At 43.8% G+C, this 21,305-nt stretch overlaps 1 protein-coding gene across 2 annotated transcripts in view; it reads right to left on the bottom strand.

The window, feature by feature from the left end:
* JAZF1 (JAZF zinc finger 1) overlaps window positions 1–21,305 on the bottom strand; it is a 307,297-nt gene that overhangs the window by 85,643 nt on the left and 200,349 nt on the right. The gene's annotated exons all lie outside the window — the stretch shown is intronic.

The raw sequence follows: 21,305 nt of genomic DNA on the forward strand, positions 1-21,305 counted from the left end.
TTACCAAAGCAAAATATAAATCCTCTCATTTTCATAGCCGAAAAGAGAAAAAGAAAAAGAGGAAATGCAATAGCACCACCTAAAGGGCACTTAACAGCCATCAAAACTAAAAGGTTAAAAAGCAGTGAGGACTTTTCATTTGTCTCCAGGCATAGTGTACAAGGATTGCTGTGACAAACGCATTTTGACAGATGGTACATTGTGGCATAGTCTCTAGAGCAGTAATATTCTGGCTCCACATCCCGTCTGAAAAACTGCACCAAATCAATCCCATCCACAGAAAAGATCATTTCGTAAAGTTCACAACTCAGTTGAATGAACTCAGATGGATCACAGACCTAAATGTAAGAGCTAAAACTACATAACCCTCAGGAATAAAGCCTCTTGACCTTGGGTTAGGCAATGGTTCCTTGGATATGACACCGAAAGCACAAGCAACAAAAGAAAAAAATAGGCAATGGGGCTTTAAAACTAAACACTTTTGTGTTGCCAATGAACCATCGAGAAAGTGAAAAGCCAATGCATAGAATGGGAGGAAACATGTGCAAATCCTATATCTGATAAGGGACTTGTATCCAGAATACATAAAGAACTCTTACAACTCAACGATTAAAAAGATAAATAACCCAAATTTAAAGAGTGGGCAAAGTATTTGAATAGATATTTCTCCAAAGAAAATATACAAGTGGCCAATAAGCATGTGAAAAAAATGCTCAACATCATTAGTCATTAGGGAAATGCAAATGAAAAGCACAATGAGATTCCCCTTCACATCCATTAGGATGGCTGTAATAAGACAGACAGACAATAATAAGTGTTAGTGAGGATGTAGAAAAGTTGGAATCCTCATGCATTGCTGGTGGGAATGTATAAAATGGTGGAGTTGCTTTGGAACAGTTTGGGAGACCCTCAAAACGGAACCGTGGCTCATGGATAAACAAAATGCGTTATTACCCATACACTGGAACATTATTTGGCATTAAACACAAAGTACTGATACGTACTATTAACATGGGTAAACCTTGAAAACAAATAAGTGAAAGCAGCCAGACACAAAAGGCCACATGCTATATGCATTCATTTATATGCAACATCTAGAATAGGCAAATCTATGGAGACAGAAAGTAGATTGATGGTTACCTTGGACTGGAAAAATGGGGGAAATGGAATGAAAACTAATGTGTATGTGGTTTAAGATGACAAAAATATTATAAAATTAGATTGCGGTGATGGACACACAACTCTGGGAATACACTAAAACCACTAAAGTATACGCTTCAAATAGGTGAAGCCCATGGTAAGTAAATTATATCTCGATAAAGCTGTTACAAAGATCCAGTTGAAACACTTCACCAGCAAAATGGAAGGTATTATTTACATTAAAAAATTAAATTTCCATAGCCTTTGTGATCCTGTCCTTTCCCAGCCCCACTGCCACGTTCCAGGGGAGGAATCAGTTACAACTCGGTGAGGCCGCACGGCTGTCAGCAGCAGACATGGGATGAGAACGTGGGGCACAGTGAAGGAGGTGCCACTCTTGGGGATTCACACACCTGGCCCAGCCCTGGTTCCATGCAAACTGGAACACGCTCTTTCCACATTACCTGCCTGGGACATTCACAACGAGACCATGTGTAAACAGGAACGCTATTGTTAAAGCAGCGACCATCATTCTTCATTGATTTTTTTCCTACAAATGTCATTAAAGAAAAATCAGTTTTTGTTTTTTTTTCCCCTTTGCTTTTACTTTAGGGAAAAGAGAGATGACCCAAAGAACAAGGTTAGACAGAGTGTGGAAGGAAAACCAAGTGAGAAAAAACACATGCTTGCCAAGAGGACATGTTTTCTCTGGTGACTAGAAGTAACAACACTGCTTGTGTTAACAATTTCATTTAGCATGGTCTTCACAACATGTCTCCGACAGCTGCCAGCTCAACCTAAAATTTGCTTACCCTCTTATTCATCTGAATCTATACCAACACGCATGATTTCCGCTGGCCAACTTTTCTTATGAGTATAATGAGCAAAGGTTTCCATTATGGAAAATACAGCTTATCAGTGGATACTGTCTAACTACTACAGTAGAAATGTTGAGTTATTGGGGGCATCCAGTTAGCTCAGTAGGTTAGAGCGTGGTGCTCTTAACCAGGTTGCTGGTTCGATCCCCACATGGGCCACTGTGAGCTGTGCCCTCCACAACTAGATTGAGACAACTATTTGACTTGGAGCTGATGGGTCCTGGGAAAACACACTTAAAAAGAAAATAAATAAAAGAAATGTTGAATTATTGCTACTCAACAATGCTTTCTTTTTTATTTGTACATTTATGCACTCTCTCTGCAGTAAGCACATATCCTTTGCATGTTGCTGGTTTATATCCAGTACACGAACGCAGGCACAAAGTGTTCCAGAAAGAGTACACAGGCTTTCACCTTCATGTTGTCCACTTGTTTACTTCTTCCTCGACTCTGATAACAGATGATGATAGTAAACAGTAAGACACTAGCATGTTGACCCTGATTACATATCGTGTCTGCTGATGGTATAAAACGGCTCCTAGGGCCAGCCTTTCTGTTTAACCTGTTCTCATTTATTTGCTGTCGTCAAAGACTCCCTGTTTATTCTCCCCTCCAGAACAAACTGCATGCTTTAGCTAAACATTTTTATACCATTTCCTGCTTTAATCATAGCCAAATATTTGAAATCATGGACATGCTTGGTAACTCCAAGTTTAAGGATCCCATTACACAGCAAGTTAAATAGGGGCCTGGCCTTTACCGTTCTAACGTTTTGTTCCGTTTGTTTTCTGGGACAAGCATTTTACTCATTCCGAAGTCTTCGTGTGAGGATTTGCCAACGGTGTTAGGCTGTCTTCACGCGCTATATGGCTTGGTGTCACTAGAATTGTTGGAGCCCCGCCAACTTTACTTTCTGGGTATGCGTTTTAGAGACCAGAAAGATTTGGTCATTAGGAGGAAAGCTCTTGTCCCCAAGCCACTTACTCCACAGGGAAGCAGTTAAGCTAAATGGTTAACAAGGATTCCAGAAGAGGAACCCCCAGACAAGGTTTGAAATGCCACTCTCCCACTTCCTAGAGCTCTGTGCACACACGGCTTATCCCAGCTCTGCCTACCTTCCCTCACCGACTCCATCAGGCTGCTGTAAGGATTAAATGAGATGCAGGCTACTTTTTTATTGTTGAATTTCTGCCTTTAGGAAGCTCCCAAGATGTACTCTTATTCTGGTTTGCTCACAGGTAAACAAAATGGGAGCCTTCTCTTCCAAGAGCGTATGTTCTAACTGGAAGATAAATCACTGCCTCAAAAACTCACAGAAATCAGTAGAATAAGTTTATTGCTTACAAATAAGGAAAAAAAAAGAAATCAGTGTTCTCATGTTTTTATGGATATATAACAAAATATAGAATCAATATGCTATGAAAAAGCTTTATATCTCGTTAGGAAATCTCATGTACCTCTGACTGACTAGGAATGTCCATTAAACTTTGTTTTTTTCAATCTCTGTTTCTTTGGCATTCAAAAGCAACACATCTTACCACAAACATCCAAACATTATAGAATTATTTATAATGTAAACTATTATTATGAAAGTTCTTATGGTACCATCCCAACCACTGTCAGTTGCTGGGGAATATTCCAGACTGCATTTTTCTGTGCATTTTCTTTACCAACTTTAAAAATGTAAATACATACACACACATGAACGATTGTAGCACTTCGCACATTGCTTTTTCTTTTTACACTTACCAATACACCTTGGACATCTTTTTAGGTCAATACATGTGGATCTACCTCATGGTTTTAAACAGGATGGATACACTCAATTCACTGAACCAATCTCAAACTGAAGAGCACTTTGGTTATTTTCAGTTTCTTTCTATCACAAACAACACTTTCTCAGCCAAATTCTTAACAGATTCGCAGCTTGACCCAGTCTCTAGACATTTAAGGTTCTTCCAAGTTCATTATTATCCATTGCCATGAAAGGCCATATGCATCCTTATGTGAACCCTGCTATTGTCTTTTTCTTTTTAGGAAGCTCAGGTTATACTGTACATACCGTGTTTCCCCGAAAATAAGACCAGGTCTTATACTAATTTTTGCTCCAAAAGACGCATTAGGACATATTTTCAGGCGATGTCTTATTTTTTTCATGTACAGCAATCTACATTTATTCAAATACAGTCATGTCATCTTCTTCTGGAACATCGTCATAACGTACTGTGTCCATCTGGCTGATGATCTTAACTAGGGCTTATTTTTGGGGAAACACGGTAGGAGCATGGCCTATTTTGTTCTTAACTTTTCAACATTAACTCTTCCCCCTGAAATAAATCCAAAACCAAAACAAAATATACAAGCACCTGTGCTTAGATTAAAATCCTCAGAAACCCTGTTTCTCTGTCCTGGATCCTTCATCTATTACGTACCTCTTTGGTACCAAACCTTCAAATCCAGAGTATATAAATCTCAGCTTTGCCCCTCACTGGCGCTACATTCTTGGGCAAGTTCCTTATCATCTCTGTGCCTCAGTTACCTCATCTGTGAAATGGGGATAATACAGATAAGGGTTAAATGAATTAATACAATGCAAAGTGCTTTCAACAATGCCTGGCAATAAGTGTTCAATAAATAGTAGTCATTATTGCTATTAGCTGTGTGGTTGCTTTCAATGATTTTCTTTTCAAGACCTGAAAAGCCAATTTCTGCCCACACAAGGGGAGTGCTTCTCACTCTTGTTTCCATAATGGCATTTCACCCCTTTCACCTCCATCACCGTTTAGCTAAAAACCAGACGCTTGGGCCATGTCTCTAAAACACCCCTAGTGTTGCACAGCCAAGTAGCAGCTGGCCATGCAATGTGGTTTGAGAAGCACAGAGCAGACCTTTCTGCTCCAAAATACATTAACAAAATGCTACAGCTAGAGATTCATTATGTGGGGCCTTGGGAGCTATTTGGTTATCAGCGATTCACTGCTTTAAAAATACCAAGATTTTTAAATATATGGTGATGGAAGGAGAACCGACTCTGGGTGGTGAACATACAATGCAATATATAGATGATGTATTACAGAATTGTACACTTGAAATCTATAAAATTTTATTAACCAATGTCACCCAATAAATTTAATGAAAATTGAAAACAACAACAAAAAAACAAATCCAAGATTCCTGGGAGGAAGAAAACTCTTCAGCTATCAGCTCACGTCTTAGCAAAGATGAGTTGACTGGGAGCGAAGCCCAAATAGGTGGAGACAATGGGTTGGGGGTGGGGAAGGACTGAGAACTTGGGTGAGAAATAGCAAGAAGGGGAGAAAGCGGGATAGGAGAAAAAGCCTCACTTATTTCCAGGGTGCATTTCCCAGGTCCTGCCTTGGCCCCCAGTGCTCTGAGAGCACCCAGCCAGGCTTCCAGGGCCCTGGATGTGGCGAGAAGGGGACAGGCTGTGCATCCCCGCAGCAGATGGCCCTGTGCGCTGTCCTCCCAGCCAGTGAACCGCAGCAGCTATTTCCTCCTCCACATTCCTCTTAAGGCAATTTCAGCCTGGAGCAGGTTTAGGCAAGACATCACAGGGGCCTTTCAGACGTGGGATGATCCTGCACATAAGGCCACAGGCTACATGCCCCTTTGCCGTCAGCAACCCTAAAGTGGTATTTTTCTTACGTTTGGTATTTTTCTTACACACGCACCTGAGGAACCTGGTTTTACAGTCACCTAGTGGGTCTCTCTCCAAACTTCACGAGAACCTCTGTGAAGATTCAGATTTGCTTTCATCCCTGGGTTCCCATCACGAGGTCTGCACACTGCGTTGATCGAGACCAACAGATGGGAATTGGGGGCTGTGTTCCTATTTCGCCTATAATTAACCCCATCACTGTCTGAGCTCCTGTTGAGAGCTTATTCCATGGCCAGTGAGGATGGTCCTGAGGACTGAGGCCGCGGTCGGGCCAGACAGCACGTGTGGATAGGACTCCAGGGTGAGGGCCAAGCGCAGCGCCCCATCTCTTGGGAAGAAGCAGGCTGACCCCTGCCACCGGTCCTCCCGTCCTCCTGTCACCTGCTCACCACGGAACACCGCGCCAGCTCTGAGCGTGCCCCCTTTTGAGGCCATTTCAAGTGAACCCCTGAACACAAAGTCCTCTTTAATGTTTCCTTTTGGTTAATTCCCTTGGCAAAGCCTGGTAGAAAAGGCAACACCTTTCTGCTGTGGCTACTCCAACGCTCTCAGACCTTTTACCTCTCCTCTACCTCCCCTGAGGATTCAGCCTCCCCCAGCTGCTCCTGACCACTGGGCATCTAAAACACCTGAGGCCTGGTCCTGTCACTCCTTTACATGGGCCCTTTCTGTGACATAGACCCACCGCAGCGTCCCTGCCTCCGTCTAATTCATCTTATTTTCACAGCTTACATTTCCTCCATGCACAGCACACATATACCCAAAGCCCTCTCTGCCTTACAAGTTCACCTACATTTTCTACAGAGAACAACCACGAAGCACAAGTAGGCTTTTAACAAAAGCTCTCTGATGATGGCAGTGGTCTGGCCGAAATCCCTCACGCCTCATGATAGCACCCAGATGCCACTCACTGATGGTCCACACCAGCCACTGCTGACTGGTCCCTGGGTTGGGGTGGGCTCTGGGAAAGGCTGCCCGATCTGGGGTCTTCAGAAGGGTTTCACACCAACGCAGCAGCCCTTGAAATTAATTTTCAATTGAAACCCAAGTCTCCCAGTTTGATAAACAAACTGCACATTGGCTGTGGAGTGTGTAATCTGACCTTTTACACTGGTTTTGTCAACAAAATTTACTGTATTCATAAATACTAATGTTCTCATTTGGTTCCCTATCTTTAGTGTACTGTAAATTATCAGCAAGTACATAAATGTCTTTGCCTGGTAATATAGTGGGCTGAAATGACTTCCTTTTTCCTTTAAAGATGGTGCATGTTTTAATGGTAGGTGTTTCTAATTAACTTGACGCACCATAAACTGCCCATGTATGCACCAAAGACAAGCGAGTTGCATGAAATTAAAAGCGCAGTATCTGACTAATGTTAACAAATTAGGCCAGGCCTTCAAGAGGCACCATTTCTCTGTTTGGAGTTGTCATCTTGTTAATGCAGAGGTAGCAAGGCTCTTTGTAGAGCAGCGCCAAATGAGCCTTTCAAAATTCATATTTTTGGCAATCAATTAGGAATAAAATTTCCAGCTTGAGAAAGATTCCCACTCAGGCCATCTCCACAGAGCATCCTCTTTCTTCTTCCTTCATAAATGAGCTCAATTTGGGGATCTGATCTTTTTGCCAATATCAGTCCAAATGAGCACTGTAAATATTGAAATCAAATGTTACTACTTGGCCTAATTTTCTTTCAGCCTGCAGTTAATCTTTATTCAGCCTTAATGAGTATTTATTGTGTGACCCTGACAGCTTGCTACTGCTGTGATAAATTATCTGACTCAAGTCCGATTAAAAATGCAACCCTGAGTGCTAATTATCTCAACAGACCTGCTTAATAATAGCATTTCTTGTCAATTATGGAATCTCAGCATGGGTGTCAATAGCAACAAATGCACAGGCCTAGCTTAGTCACTGACTTCCCATAATGCCCTTTTACTTGCCATATGTAAATCAGAGTGCTTCTGTACCTGTGGTGACCTTTTATTAGCAAACTGTCAAAATGATAAAACTAGCCATAGCCAAACCCCCACCACCATACAATTAAGGGCTACAGCTTAGGACAACAGGAGGTCAATCAGACCTAGCTAATTATGATGCATCTTACTTATGGCCTGTGCAGCAGGAAGAATTAGCTGTTTTTGAAATTTATGCCAGCTAATGCATGGCCCACAGGAGGGAAGCTGCAGAACGTGGGGCCTAGAGATCTGGAGGCACAGAATTGCACAATTCTACAATTTTTCAGGGCATCTGGAATCAGAGCTGAGTTCAGTTTCAGCTCTGTCACTTACTTGGAAAAAAGCTAGGACTTGGAATAAATCACTTCACCTGAACAATGGAGCCAACACCATCCACCTCATTGATGGGGGTGTGTGGAGGGGGCTGGGTGAGGATTAAGAGGTGACACGTGTAGAAACACTTAGCATGGTGCTATCACACAGTGGGTGATGAGTATCTGTTAAGTCTCTCCCTGTTTGCCTATTTTCATTCCCATGACCAAGATAACTGATAATGACAAAAGCGGCAAGTACCATTAATGAAGCTCTGGCTATGAGCCCTGCACAATGTCTTAACATGTATCCTGTCATTTAATCTTCCTCCTTCACCACAGTCTGAATTGGCGAGAACAGCTGAGCTGAAAGCTACCCCCACAGATCATTTAGCACAACCTCCAGGGTATGGGGATAAATGCCTTAAACTATTCAAAACCAGAGATGAGACTCTTCTCAAAGGTTATCTGAGGCACACACTTTGCAACCTACCCATGCTGGTAACAGTAAAAGGAGCTGCATTTATTGAATTGAGCATTTCCTCTGGGCCAGTCACTGTGGGAGTGCTTTACTGTTTTGTCCAATAACCCTCTTAGCATCTTCCGTTTGGAGACCAGGAGATAGGTTAAGAGCAGTTAAATGACTTGCCTAACATCCCACGAACAGCAGGTTTCAGTCCCCAGGCCTGAGTTGAGAACCAAAGCCCCCAATTCCTCAAATGTGACCGACTCCCCACGACGTATTTTATTTACCTTGACAAACGCTGTTTGAAAGGAGAGGCTGACACGGTCCTAAGAAAGTTATGCTACACCGTTATGTGGTATTTTAATTACAAAGAACAATAAATAATACGTGCCTTTTTGGCTCTCTGCTATGACAAACCACAAAGTAGCAAGCAGGGAGGGACCAAGTCTGAAACGAGCCTCAGTCTTTTCACAGGGACAAGGGGCGCTGGGATTGGAAGTGAGAGAAGCTACTATTTCCTCACATGACCTCAAGTATTTTCAGCCTTAGGTGGTAATCTGAGGGCACTGACCTCCTCTCCCCTGGTTTTTCCTCCACAGAGCCTTGCTTTTTCAAGTGGAAACACCATCACTGTTTGATGCTGCCCGATTGCTATCTTTTTGCCACACCTAAGAAGAACCTTGAGTCATGCAGGGGTTCTGAGCCTAACTTGAAGCAACCTCCTCAAAAATGGTTCTGAATTTTCACAGATGAGAAGGGTACCATCTCAAGTGAACCCCTAAGAAAAGACAGCTGTGCACGTTTCCTACATCTGGACTCTGTGGTTGGTACAGAAAGGACAGAGATTCATCCTGTCCCATGATGGCCACAGGACGGTCCCCCGGTGGCCATGCGCAGGACGGCTGGTGATAAGGATTCAGGGCCGTGGGAAACCATGTAAAGGAAAGGAAAGCAGTATAGACGCCTCCACTGCTGGCCAGAGGCTGGATGGCTAATGAGACCCAGATGAGGGTCTCCCGGCAACAGATGAGGGGAGATGCAAGGGGAGATGCAAGAAAGGATCACAACCGTTTCCTTCTGAAATAATGTGTTCCCTCTTCTCCAACACCTCGGGCCTACTTCATTACTTCCTTCACATATGAACTCAAATTAGGAAGCAAATCCTTCCCCCTCGATACGTTGCCAAGAGGGTGTAAATCAAGCATTTCATAAACAATGTGTGGACTCATTTTCTGTCCAGTGGTGAGTCAGTCATCTGCCCGCATGAGCACTCAGTGTTTCCCCATAAAGTAAGTGTGCCTACATAGTCTTTGATGAGTGCTGCTAATTGTCATTCGGGGTGGGGCACGAGGCTCTTTCTCTAGGGCCTGAGAAAGCTCGTCTCTCTAGGCGTTGAGACTTAATGCGTTCCACAGCGATATCTGGCAGCCCAGTTTCCCACATCCGGAAGCTTCTCATCATCTTGTTCTGTCAAGGTGAACCCAGATTTCAGTTGGGACTACAACCTCGTGCGCTTACATCTATCTCCTGGTTTCCATAATTCCCTTGACTCCTAGGACACCACGCAATGTTGATGTGGAAATTATACCACTTCCCTCCTTGGCATGTCCTTAAACATCCATTAAATTCCACATGAGGTTTCGCAGGCACTATGGAAACATCCTCTGCAGACAAATTTAGCATGAAAGTTATTGCCCCACTGGGCAGAGCCCAATGGTCTGATACCATTTAACTCTCTCTGAACACTACAAAGGGAACCAAATCTTTCCAAACACTTTAGTAACAAGGAGTGCAATATATGTGCCCGGCGTCCTATTTCAGTCATGCTTGTATCCTCTATATTCCACATTGTTCTACGTATGAGTCCAGTTCGACAGAAAGTATGCCTCAAAGTCTGAGTCAACAGAGCGTTAGGTTGTAACAGGCCTTTGCTTGCCTGCAGACACATCCCTTAATTTTCTGAATAGCCAACCATTTGCCATTTGGCTGCCTATTATGAAGAATATGCCTGTCAACACATTTCTACTGAAAAATTAAGTAATCTGAAATACAAACTGTGACTTAAATGGCGAACTATAATTTGTTTTGTAGGCAGATGCCAGATTTGAGCAGCTATTATCAATTTTTTCATTTTATAATGTTGACCACATCTTAAAAATTAATTATGCCTGCTATTTATTTCCCATTCCTGGTCTCAGGCCAAAAGAATAGTTCCTTGAACTTGCCTGAAACATATGGACACAGGATTTCATTTATTGTTTTTGGTAAAGTCACGTTCTTCCAAAAATCGTGCAAGGGTCACATGAGAATCTTGGGTGCTGTCATTTGCCCGAAGCTGTTTCCATTAGCAACGATATCCATAAAAACACATGTCAGCAGTTAGCACTCCAGCAATATGAGTAAAGCCAGCCCTGGGGAGCTTTATTTCTATTTTGGGGCCCCACTGTCCTTCCAAGGGGCAGAAAAAGATTTTGGATTACTTGGCTCTGCAGGAAACCCCTTGCCTAGTCTCTACTTCTCTAAACCCCACCCTTTTTGGAACGCTATCATCAGCTATGATGTGATTATTAATTCACTTTGGATTTCAAGAAATAAGCTGTGACACCTCTCCACTCTGCATTCTCATCTTAAAACTATGAGAAGACCTAAAGAAAACAGTCCTTCCGTCTCGGATCTTTGGGGAAGTGTTTGAAAAATCCACTTTCATACTCCTGGGGGTACTGAACTGAGGGGGGGAAAAAGGCTTTTAAAAAAATCAGGGCCAGAGCTTAAATACACAGCTGTTGGGCACACAGTTAGAAAACTAAGTAAAACAAGAAGATACTATTTCGAACAGAACTGAGTATGTGGGTACCGGCTTTATACAAAATTATGGCAGTGCCAGTGCATAAAATATCCAGGGAAGCCCGAGGGATGGCGGTGTGGGGGGAGCCCTGGCCAGCACTAATTTTCTGGATTGTGATGCATTCTTCTGATTATCTGCACTGAGCTTCTGTATGGCCTCTTCCAACTTCTGACCTTGAAGTAGACCAGCCAGCAGAGCCCTCTGGACCTTCCCTCTCAGTCCCAGGGCTCGGGGGTCCCCAACGAGTCAGGTCTTTCCAGCAGTTGCTCCTCCTCTGCTCTGAAAGTCACTTCTGCTACTCTGACCAGGTTTGACCACTAGTTTACGGCTATTGCTTCCCTCCAGACCAGCACGTACCAGGGGTCTGGGTCATCATGGCACCCCTGCTACAGGTTCCGAGGGTGAGCACAGCTGTGTTCTTGTCAAATAAGGACTCTTGGACTCCACCCCGGACCTACGAGCATGTGATGTGAATGTAGGTTAAAGCTGAGAAGCACTGGCCTGGAACTGACAGACTTTTCTTGAAAGTAACAAATTTCTCGGAGTTCATGAGTGGCTAGGCATCTGAGACCGTCCTCAGAGTATCGACAACCACTGTCACCTTGCAAAACCTCACAGGTGGAGTGCTCATTCCACTTGGGTAACCAGGAGGATGTCTAATCTGTCGCACATTTATTTGGTCTAGAAGGGACATTAAATATCCTAGTTATCCTACGCACCGAGTAGGGATACACAATTTTGAAGAAATAACCCAAAGACGATCTATTTAATATGCCAAATTGAAGGCACTTTGAGTTTTTGGAGTGCCTCAGGTTTAGTACCAGCGGACAGAGACTAGCGGGGAAGCAGCCTGTTTTACTTGAAAGTTACTGGACAAAGAGTCGAAGAGTCTCCGTGATCCCCCCCTGCCCAATAAACCACCTCAGTCTCCTTGAGAAGGCGGGGTACTCAACGCTCACAGGGTTGTGAGTGGCTTCCAAAAAGCAACTGCAAAGATTCGAATACAGACGCCTGGGTTGCACATCATTCCTTCTAGCCCCGACTCTCTAGAGGTTGGAGCCAGGGGTTTGTGCCTTTCCTGTCTTCCTAGGTGACTCTAAGGGCCATAAATGGAAGCCACTGTTTTTAGGCCACGGAGTGCCTCCAATGGTGGCCTGAGTGTTGTTGCTATTTAACCTCAATCACAGAGATTTCTACACAGAGATTTGGATTAAGCAGGATTATTATGAATCTAAAGGTGAAGAAGGATTTTGTTGGCTATGTGTCCATCTTTGAGGTTCTGTCTATATGCTTAAGTAAACTATGTTGGTCTGTTCATGACTCTGATAGGTGAGGTATCACTTTAATTTATAAATACATGCTACCAACTAGTACCACGGCCCTAAGTGGGGGACAACTTCAAAATGTTCTGGGTAGCCATGCTATCTATCTATGCCCACTGCATTTAACCAGAAATGGTTCTGTATTTTTTGCTTTCAGGAAAACCTGGCTAGAGTCTTGATCATTTTAGAGTGGAATCATGAAACAGTTTGTTTGCCCTCTCTGAGGTGAAAGTAAAAACCTTATGTTTGTTGCATGTGCCATGGTATCTAATAAAGCATGTGATACGATGCATTTAGATTATCTTTAGAGTCTATGCTTTTGTGGTCTTCTAGTAGGGTAGATTATTTAATCACTGTGCCCGAGGATGCTCATAATAGCATATATTTGCAAAATAGTTTTAAATGCCTTCAAATGCTTTAGGAGTAAAATAACTGTCTTGTATAGTTTGCTCTCTGCTGACAGTTCAAATTCATTTAACCACTGGATGTACTCTTTCTCTAATGGATTTATAATTACTATGTAATAGTAGCCGTCCATAAAGAACAATATAATAGGAACGAATCTACCACTCACAGTAATTCTGCTTCTGTCTTTGGTGTTTGTGGCTCACAAGAGCTTCTGCTTTTTTCAAATGAATCTGCTTTCATACAGCATGTAATTCTTGACATTGCACATAACTTAGTCCTGTCCAAATGCCTTAATTTTTTCCCCTTTGATCCGTGATGATCTGTAAACCAACCAAACAAAAAACTATAAAATTCTAAATGTAGCAAATTTACTCTTTTTTTCTCCCTTTCCCTTCTATTTGGTTATTTACATCGCTAGTGACATATGGTAATAAATTGCCATCACCATCCACTCCTCACTGTGGATCAAAGCCTTGGAATGCTTGATGAAAATTTATTAGGCCTCTGCCCACTGGTTCCCACCTGGCTGCTCACAGCAACCGCCGCCAGCGCTGCCCTGGGCTGGCTGGAGATGGGGACGCTGATGATTAACAGCTGGCATCGCAACCAGCCAACCCTGCCTCCATCCTCCAGGACTGGCCTCCACTTGCCTGCCTACTTCTCTTTCCTCACCCTCCCCAGGTCTTTGGTCACCTTGTTGCAGAGGCTGCCAAGGATGTCCAAAAGCCTGAGAGGATGCTGGGAGCAAAGGGACGTGTGCGGTCTGCTGAGGCCTACGAGCTAACAACGGTGACCGGTGCAGCTCAGCTGCTGGGTGACAGGCGGCTCGTTGAGGGTTGTCTGCAGCGAAGGGGACCTAGAGAGGCCGGGCAAAGGAACTCTTTGAGAGGCTTTACTGGGAAATTTATAAGACCCACGGGTGTTTACATCTGTGCTCAGTTTTGAGCCTTTTACTTACTGCTTCATGCCATGGTGCCCCCCCCAGCTTCTCACCGCAAAGATGGTCAAATAAAAACTACATGCTGGTATTTGGTAAAATTTATACAGAAGGCAGCTGTTTTATTTTTTTCCCCTCACATGAGTCTCATCTAATCAAACAAATCTGGCAATAAATATTACAGACTTTGAGGTCCAAATGGAGGATTTATTTTTTAACATTAACTTTTGCCACTGCACCGATGGAAGAAGAACCCAAATAGAAACCTTAGTAATAGCCTCTAATTACGTCCACCGTGATGATTTAGCATTTGTACACCTTTGCGTGTTCAAGGAATTGGAATAATCCCAACAGCCGCATATTCTGAAGATAACTTCAGGTATGTGGGAACAGTTACGGACAAGATGCCAAGATCAGGAACACAGCCTGGTGTGTTTCTACGTTAACCTACAGGACGTGCAGACGGAGTTCTACAACCTTGAAAACCTGGGGGGATCCAGCTCCGTGGCATTTAGCAGTTCTCGTAACAGTACTATTAACCAGACTAAGAGTCCTTCCTGTGAGCTATACCCTATCCTTCTGGTAACTGAAAAACAGAATGGAGACGCCTGGATTTAAAATACTACACTTGAAGGGAGTGGCTGAGTTTTGGAGCTCGATTTTTGAAGCTTTCTCGCCTACACCCACACCACAATTACGTCAGTATTCTATCCACGCCAGCGATTAGAAAACTTGGTAATTAATGTTATTAACTACTATCTGCTCTTAGAAGACACCCATTTTGCAAATACCCAGGAGGCTATGACATATGCTAAAAAGTGCACCCACAAATCTACAAGGCTAGATAAGAGGCTGCCATTCAACCTGCCCTGTTACCAGCTGTATACACATTCCATAAAAGCTGTTTCCTCCATTGGTTATATCCTTTGTATCATTATCTAAACTGTTACTCTTTTCTTTTCTTTCCTTTTCAATAAACAGTTGTTATTATTCAGCCTATTTCCCCTACTTAAGTATGCTCTTTTCATTTTAACCTGGGTGTGATAACTTCCTTTTAGGAATACTATTCTAGCTCACCCTTTGATGTCTTATAATGGTTTTCATCCTGACATTCCTTGCTGCATTAGCTCTGCTGAGCCAAAAGAATAGTAGCATTACCCTAATAAAACGTATAAGTCTCTATTAAATAATTTATTTTTGAACCAGGCTCTAAAGCATTTGCTGTCACAGTGTATGCAAATACAAAATAAGAGCATGCATTTGAGATGTTAAAGCATAAGCTGAATGTTCACTTGTCTGATTTTCCTGGGTAACCACACTTGCTTTGTAGCTACAGGAATCTAAGTGTGCCCATTCTTGCATAATGAATTAATTCATTCAGCAAACATTCAGGATTCTGATATTCAGATTCTCAATAAATACAGAATGAAAAAGTGGTTCATGAGGAGGCTGATGGGTTGGTGCCCAGAACAGCTGTAGAACCAACAATTCACTTCAATATAACAACGAGTTTGTCTTCAGTTTCAGGGTATAAATATGAGTAAGAAATGGCCTCTTCCTTCAAGGAGCCCACAGTCTGTAGGGAAGGCAGGTACGCAGACAGACAGACAAATAGCACCGCTTTGCACAAGGTGGAGGCAGCTCTTAGGACACAGGGGTAATTAACTATGGGGAAAGGTCAGGGAAGCAGTTTTGAAGGTGGGTTTTGAGAGATGAACTGGAGTTTATCAGATAGAAAAGGAGATCCGGGCACAGATCCCGGCACCAAGTGAAATCGTTCCTACGCTTTACTTGTGTCACCAATGCAAAGAGGGGGCCCTTTCCCACTTTTCCAGGAGAGGTTTTGCCCATGCAGACATAGCCCATGAGTACAAAATTACATTCCAGGTCACGGATTCTCTGTTACATTCCTTCGTAGGTCCCAGAAGTAAAACCAACAGCTGAAATACAGATCTGGCTAAAAGAAGTCAAATCCCTTAGACCTTCCCAAAGTGGCGGAGCTTTAGCCGGGGCTGGAGTTGTCTTTCCAGATGATGAATCACTGAGAAAAAGGGACTGAAGCGAAGTGTAACCAGCTACAGGGCTGGGAGAGCTGAACAACAAGCATGCTCCTTTCTTATTAAAATCAGATGTTATCAACTTCAGTCTGTGTTCCTCTCTTTATAAGCACAGACACAGAATGCATTTAAAACATGTTCAGGAAAAAACACATTAAGCTATTTTTATTCTTTTTTCCTCTTCTTCCTCCCCCCACCCGCCCACTCCGGTTCAAGCCGTTGTTTCAGTCCAGTTGTGTAGGACACAGCTCCCTGGCCCACGTTGGTATTATGAGCCTTGCGCTCCCCACCCCGGCTGAGGCAGTCAGTCGGCAGCTCTCGCCGGTTGCTGGCCACTCACGCTGGTCACCAGCTGCTCATGGTAGCCCACGGCAGTACACAGCAGCCCACGGCCACTCACACTGGCCATCAGCTTCTCACGGCAGCACACGGTAGCCCACGGCAGCTGGCAGCCACTCATGCTAGCTGCTGACTGCTCCTGCCAGCCCATGGGCTGCCAGCACACAGCAACCCACAGCAGCTCACGCCATCACGTCGAGCACGGGCTACTCACAGCAGCTCCAGGGAGAGCCGTTGTTCACAATCTTAGCTGTAGAGGGCACAGCTCACTGGCTCATGTGGGAATCGAACTGGCGACCTTGGCGTTAGGAGCACGGCACTCCAACCACCTGAAACCATTGGGCCAGCCCGACATTTTTATTCTTATGAGAGTACAACCATGGTAGGGATTTGAAGATACCTGCTGTCAATATTCAATATAAAAAGTCTTACCTATTTGATCCCTTAAATGTTACCAAATGGAATCACATCCTGATCAACAAAGAGCTTAACAATAAACAAAATCATCTTTAGCACAGAGAAAAGAGGGTAGTTTCTTTCAGTTGCTCTAAGGGCAGTAGCATGGCATATTAGTTACAGTATTAGCACAATCCTGAGTTTAATTTATTTTAAAAGCATGGAACAAATATCTGATGATGCTTCAAGCTCTACCAAACTCAAGTTTTTCCAGCTGGCAAACCACGGGCTGAAAAGTTAAACCATATAAGGCTATATTGCCCCGTGTCCTAAAAATACTCCCCACCAATGGGTAATTTTTCCAGCCCCCCTAATTCTACATATAGGTGGATAACTTTTAAGCTGGAACAACATTTGAAGGTGTGGGCTTTTTGTTAACTACTGCCAAGAGGTCAAAGCTGTCCAAACCCAATTCTGGCATTCATCGAAAAGGTAACATTTGATTTTAAAATTTATGTCTATAAAAAGGATTTACAAACTTCATGCTGAACCTAAAATGTGCTGTTTTAGTCACCAAGGCAAATGACAAATCCAGCCCTTTGACACTGCACTTAGCTAAAGCGCCTGAAGTTTATTGCAAGCTCAGCTTTGAGGGGATGAGAGGGCAGGGAGCAGGTTCCAAAAGGCCCTGGGGTTTGGCTGGGGCACCGACCTTAGAAAGCCAGAGTCTACTGGAGACCTCATAGAATCAAGGCTGCACACATCTGAATAATAGTCAATCTTGCTTTTAGGTTTTGATAGAAAAATTTATAGTGTGATAACTAATGGAGCCATTTGTGGATGGAAAGTTTGTACTGCTGACTTAGTTCTGTTCTGCCCTGAGTCTGCATTTTCCCCGCCCTTCCCTTTTAGTGACAAAGGCCTATGTGGATCTAACATAGGAACCCCCCTCAGTTCTCTCCTGGGCAAGTGAACTGCATTTAAATCTTCAAAGCCCTCCTCCTGTGACCTCTGGATATGCTAGTCAGACAGGTCCAGATCCTTAGAATCTCGAAACAGGGCTCCAGTTGCGTATGTGGCACCTATATACCCACATTGTTTTGATGGGGGGGGAGGATAAAAAGATGAATTTAACCTGCACAACTAGTGAACAAATAGACAGAAATGGATGTTTCAACCCCTTTCCAGATCAAAAATCTGTTGAAAATAAATAAATAAATAACATACCCATCGTAAGCATGGGTTGGGCCTGGGAGAAGGTAATGAATTCTCCAACGCCCTAGGGAAAACTGGACTGTTTATCCTGGATGATTACCCTGCAGTCCACGTCTCACTGGAGATTTCATCAGAGAAGCCACAGAGGCAGTATTAACGCCGCCCCAGCACGGTGAATGAGGTGCTGGATGCTGTGACCGGTGACGCACTGGACCGCCAATCGCTGTCCCACCCTGGTGTCCTGCCAGGCCTTTCTCACTGTGTACACGCTCATCCCTCGGCTGGCCCCTCCCAGGCAGTCTGTCCAGGGACCAGCAAAGATGACGCTTTACATTTCGAACTGCAGGCATCCCAGAGGCTTCTGACAGACATCTTTTGTCCCTCTGTGTTGGGTACCCCACCTCAGGGACCCGACCCTTACAGCTCCTACAGATAGACACATCGGTTCTTAAGTGCCATTGTGTTTCTTTTCTGTTCCCCCGTCACTTAATTTCCTCCCCAAATACTCTGCCCAGCCTGGTTGGGGGAGGGTGAAGTCCAGGTGAGTACAGAGTATGGACAAAGATGGCCGTCGGGAAGCTTGGTGCCTACTGCCACCTGCAGACGGATGCTGATTCTGGAACCACCGAGTCTGAAAACACTTGCTTAGGATGGTGGCTTTTGTGGCACCTCTTGGTCTACCTGCAATGTTGATCCTGTCTTCTACCCACAAAAGAAGTCTGGTCTTGAACTCCAACAATTTTTCACTATCATGACTGGTCAACCCATTCATGATGGCTGAATTCAGCATCTCAAAGAAAGGTGGCTTCGGGTGCTGTCCTGTAAAGTGTAACAGTGATTATGGCGTGCAAATCAAATGGATGAAAGTTGAGGTCCATGGGTAGAGGACAAGGCGACTTGGCTCCCATCAGTAAACAAGACCCCTCTCTAGGGACAGCACTTGACTTTCCAGACTCAAACAGGACTCTTTTAATTGACTTCTTCTAACTCCATGACAATTAAGGAACCTGGCCAATAAATTCCTGCGGTTTGGCCTCCATATACTTCTTAAAATATATTTCAGTCTTTTACATATTCAACGTTGGTTTTTGCCAGACTTGTGAAGTAATAGAAAAAAGTGGTAATATGTGAAACACATCCTTTGTAACTCAGGAAAATCAAGCCAACACGCATTCCCTGAATTCAGCGTGTTTTTTTTAGAGAAAGAAGTGTAATTTATATCGTTTCATTTATAATGGTGCTAAGTTAATGCTCTTGGCTGGTTTTGACAGAGACCTTTCCAATCGGACTGAGATGATTTGTTTCCCTGAAACACTTTCAGGACTCAAGGACTTTTAATTAGCTTTCGAGAGAGTGTTTTCCTGATGGACATCACCTCCCCAAAGCCTTGTAAGTTTCCTGGCTTCTAAAAACGAACAAGACCTTGACTCAGATTCTTCGAGTTTCAGGCTTTCTGTGGGTCAAGAACAAATTGCTGTTTTGTGAAACTGGGTGCAACTGCTAGGGACTCATGTAGACAGGCTTCTTTCTCTGCCCTCTTACCCTGAGTCCCCAACCTGCTCAGCAATGTGACTACATTTTTTATTTTACAACTGATTGTGAAGGTTTCACGACAAGGCATGTTTTTACACAAAAATGTCAGCTGCAAGTGGTAATATATGAGGCCACAATTAGGCATGACCTTGACTTAATGCAGCACTTCCGAAAGGGTTCTCCAGTCAAATAAATGTGGGAACCCCCAGGCTAAGCGGGGTTAATCAGATAGCTTCAGTAAAAAATAATTCTCAGAGGTTTTAATTTGCATTGTGAATCTTTAAAATGTGTATCGTGAATAGGTACCTATGACATACGGCATTTTCCAAACTTAGCTGACCACAGAACCCTTCTGAAGAGCATTGCATGCAATGTATGTTCTGCAGAACACAATTTGGGACACGCTGACCTCCTTTACTGAATTAATAGCACTGGAGGGATAAGGAGACGAACTGTGCTGTGATGGGGGTGGATAGTGGGTGCAGCATGGATAAAGCAGTGGGAAGACAGTCAAGAAAGTCCTTGAGTTGGGTGCAGCAGATCTTAAAGGCATTGCCCACGGGAGGATCAGAAAGTTGATTCAGCTCCCAGAGATGCAATAAGGAAGTACAGAGGAGAAGCTGACATACAGGGTAACGTGGGACCCATCCAATTTGGATAAACCCTTTACTCTTCATGTTCCCATGAGAGCAGGTGACCAACTAGTTACATAAAAAAGGGGTCCTTGACTCAATGACTTCCTTCTCTCGATGGTTCTGCCGTATGTCCAAAGACCCTTATTGAGATCATGTTCTTTGGGGTTATGACTCAAGCATTTAAAACTATTTCAACATGGGAATGCTACCAGGAAGGGTTATTTCAGCCGTGCTGAGCCAATGCCCTCGAACCTCATGAACAGCTCGCTATTACTCCTAATGCCCCCTCCACTTGGAATTGTCATTTACTGTCCCCCATTCTTCACCCCCAACCAGGACTCTCAAAGCTACCAAGAAGGCCCTCCGTGGAAGGGTAACAGCACATAACTCCAGAGAACACCAGGGAAGTCACACAATGGCCAAAAAGGAGGATGAGCTGAAAATGCAGTTATGCCGACTTCATCCATCTCGCCGTTTGGGGTAAGGCCAGGCCTGGCTGCTGTGGACACCCGCGTTTGTCACACAGGTCGGGCGGTGTGTGGAGAACATGTGCACATGATAAATTCAACGACTTGGGGACCAGGAAGCCAGAGGGGCAGTAAACGATGTCAGACTGCTGTCGCTAAAGCCAGGGTCTGTTTGAGACCTCACAGAATCAAGGCTGCACACACCTGGATAATAGTCAATCTTGCTTTTAGGTTTTGATAGAAACATTTATAGTGTGATAACTAATAGAGCCATTTGTGGATGGCAAGTCTGTGCTGCTGACTTAGTTCTGTTCTGCCATGAGTCTGCATTTTCCCCACCCTTCCCCTCTAGTGACAAAGGCCTATGTGGATCTCACATAGGAACCTCCCTGGGTTCTCTCCTGGGCAAGTGAACTGTATTTAAATCTTCAAAGCCCTCCTCCTGTGACCTCTGGATAATCTACTCAGAACCTGACAGTAGTTGTCACATTTATTTCTGAAATTTCTAGCTTCTGTATCCTAATTATTAGGCCTCACCTGGCACTTCAGAAGGGGTTTGCAGAGCTAATTTTACATATAAAAATAAATAAACCTACTTTGTGCTTTTTATTTTCTAGAAAATGGTCACACAAGGGATGACATGTTCAAGGTAGTCTCAAAGGAAGTGACATATTGGGCTGGTTCCCCTTATGGGGATGTTTCTGCAGCTGGTAAGAAGT

This window comes from Rhinolophus sinicus, linkage group LG09, assembly GCF_036562045.2.
Source record: "Rhinolophus sinicus isolate RSC01 linkage group LG09, ASM3656204v1, whole genome shotgun sequence".
Classification (NCBI taxonomy): Eukaryota; Metazoa; Chordata; class Mammalia; order Chiroptera; family Rhinolophidae; genus Rhinolophus; species Rhinolophus sinicus.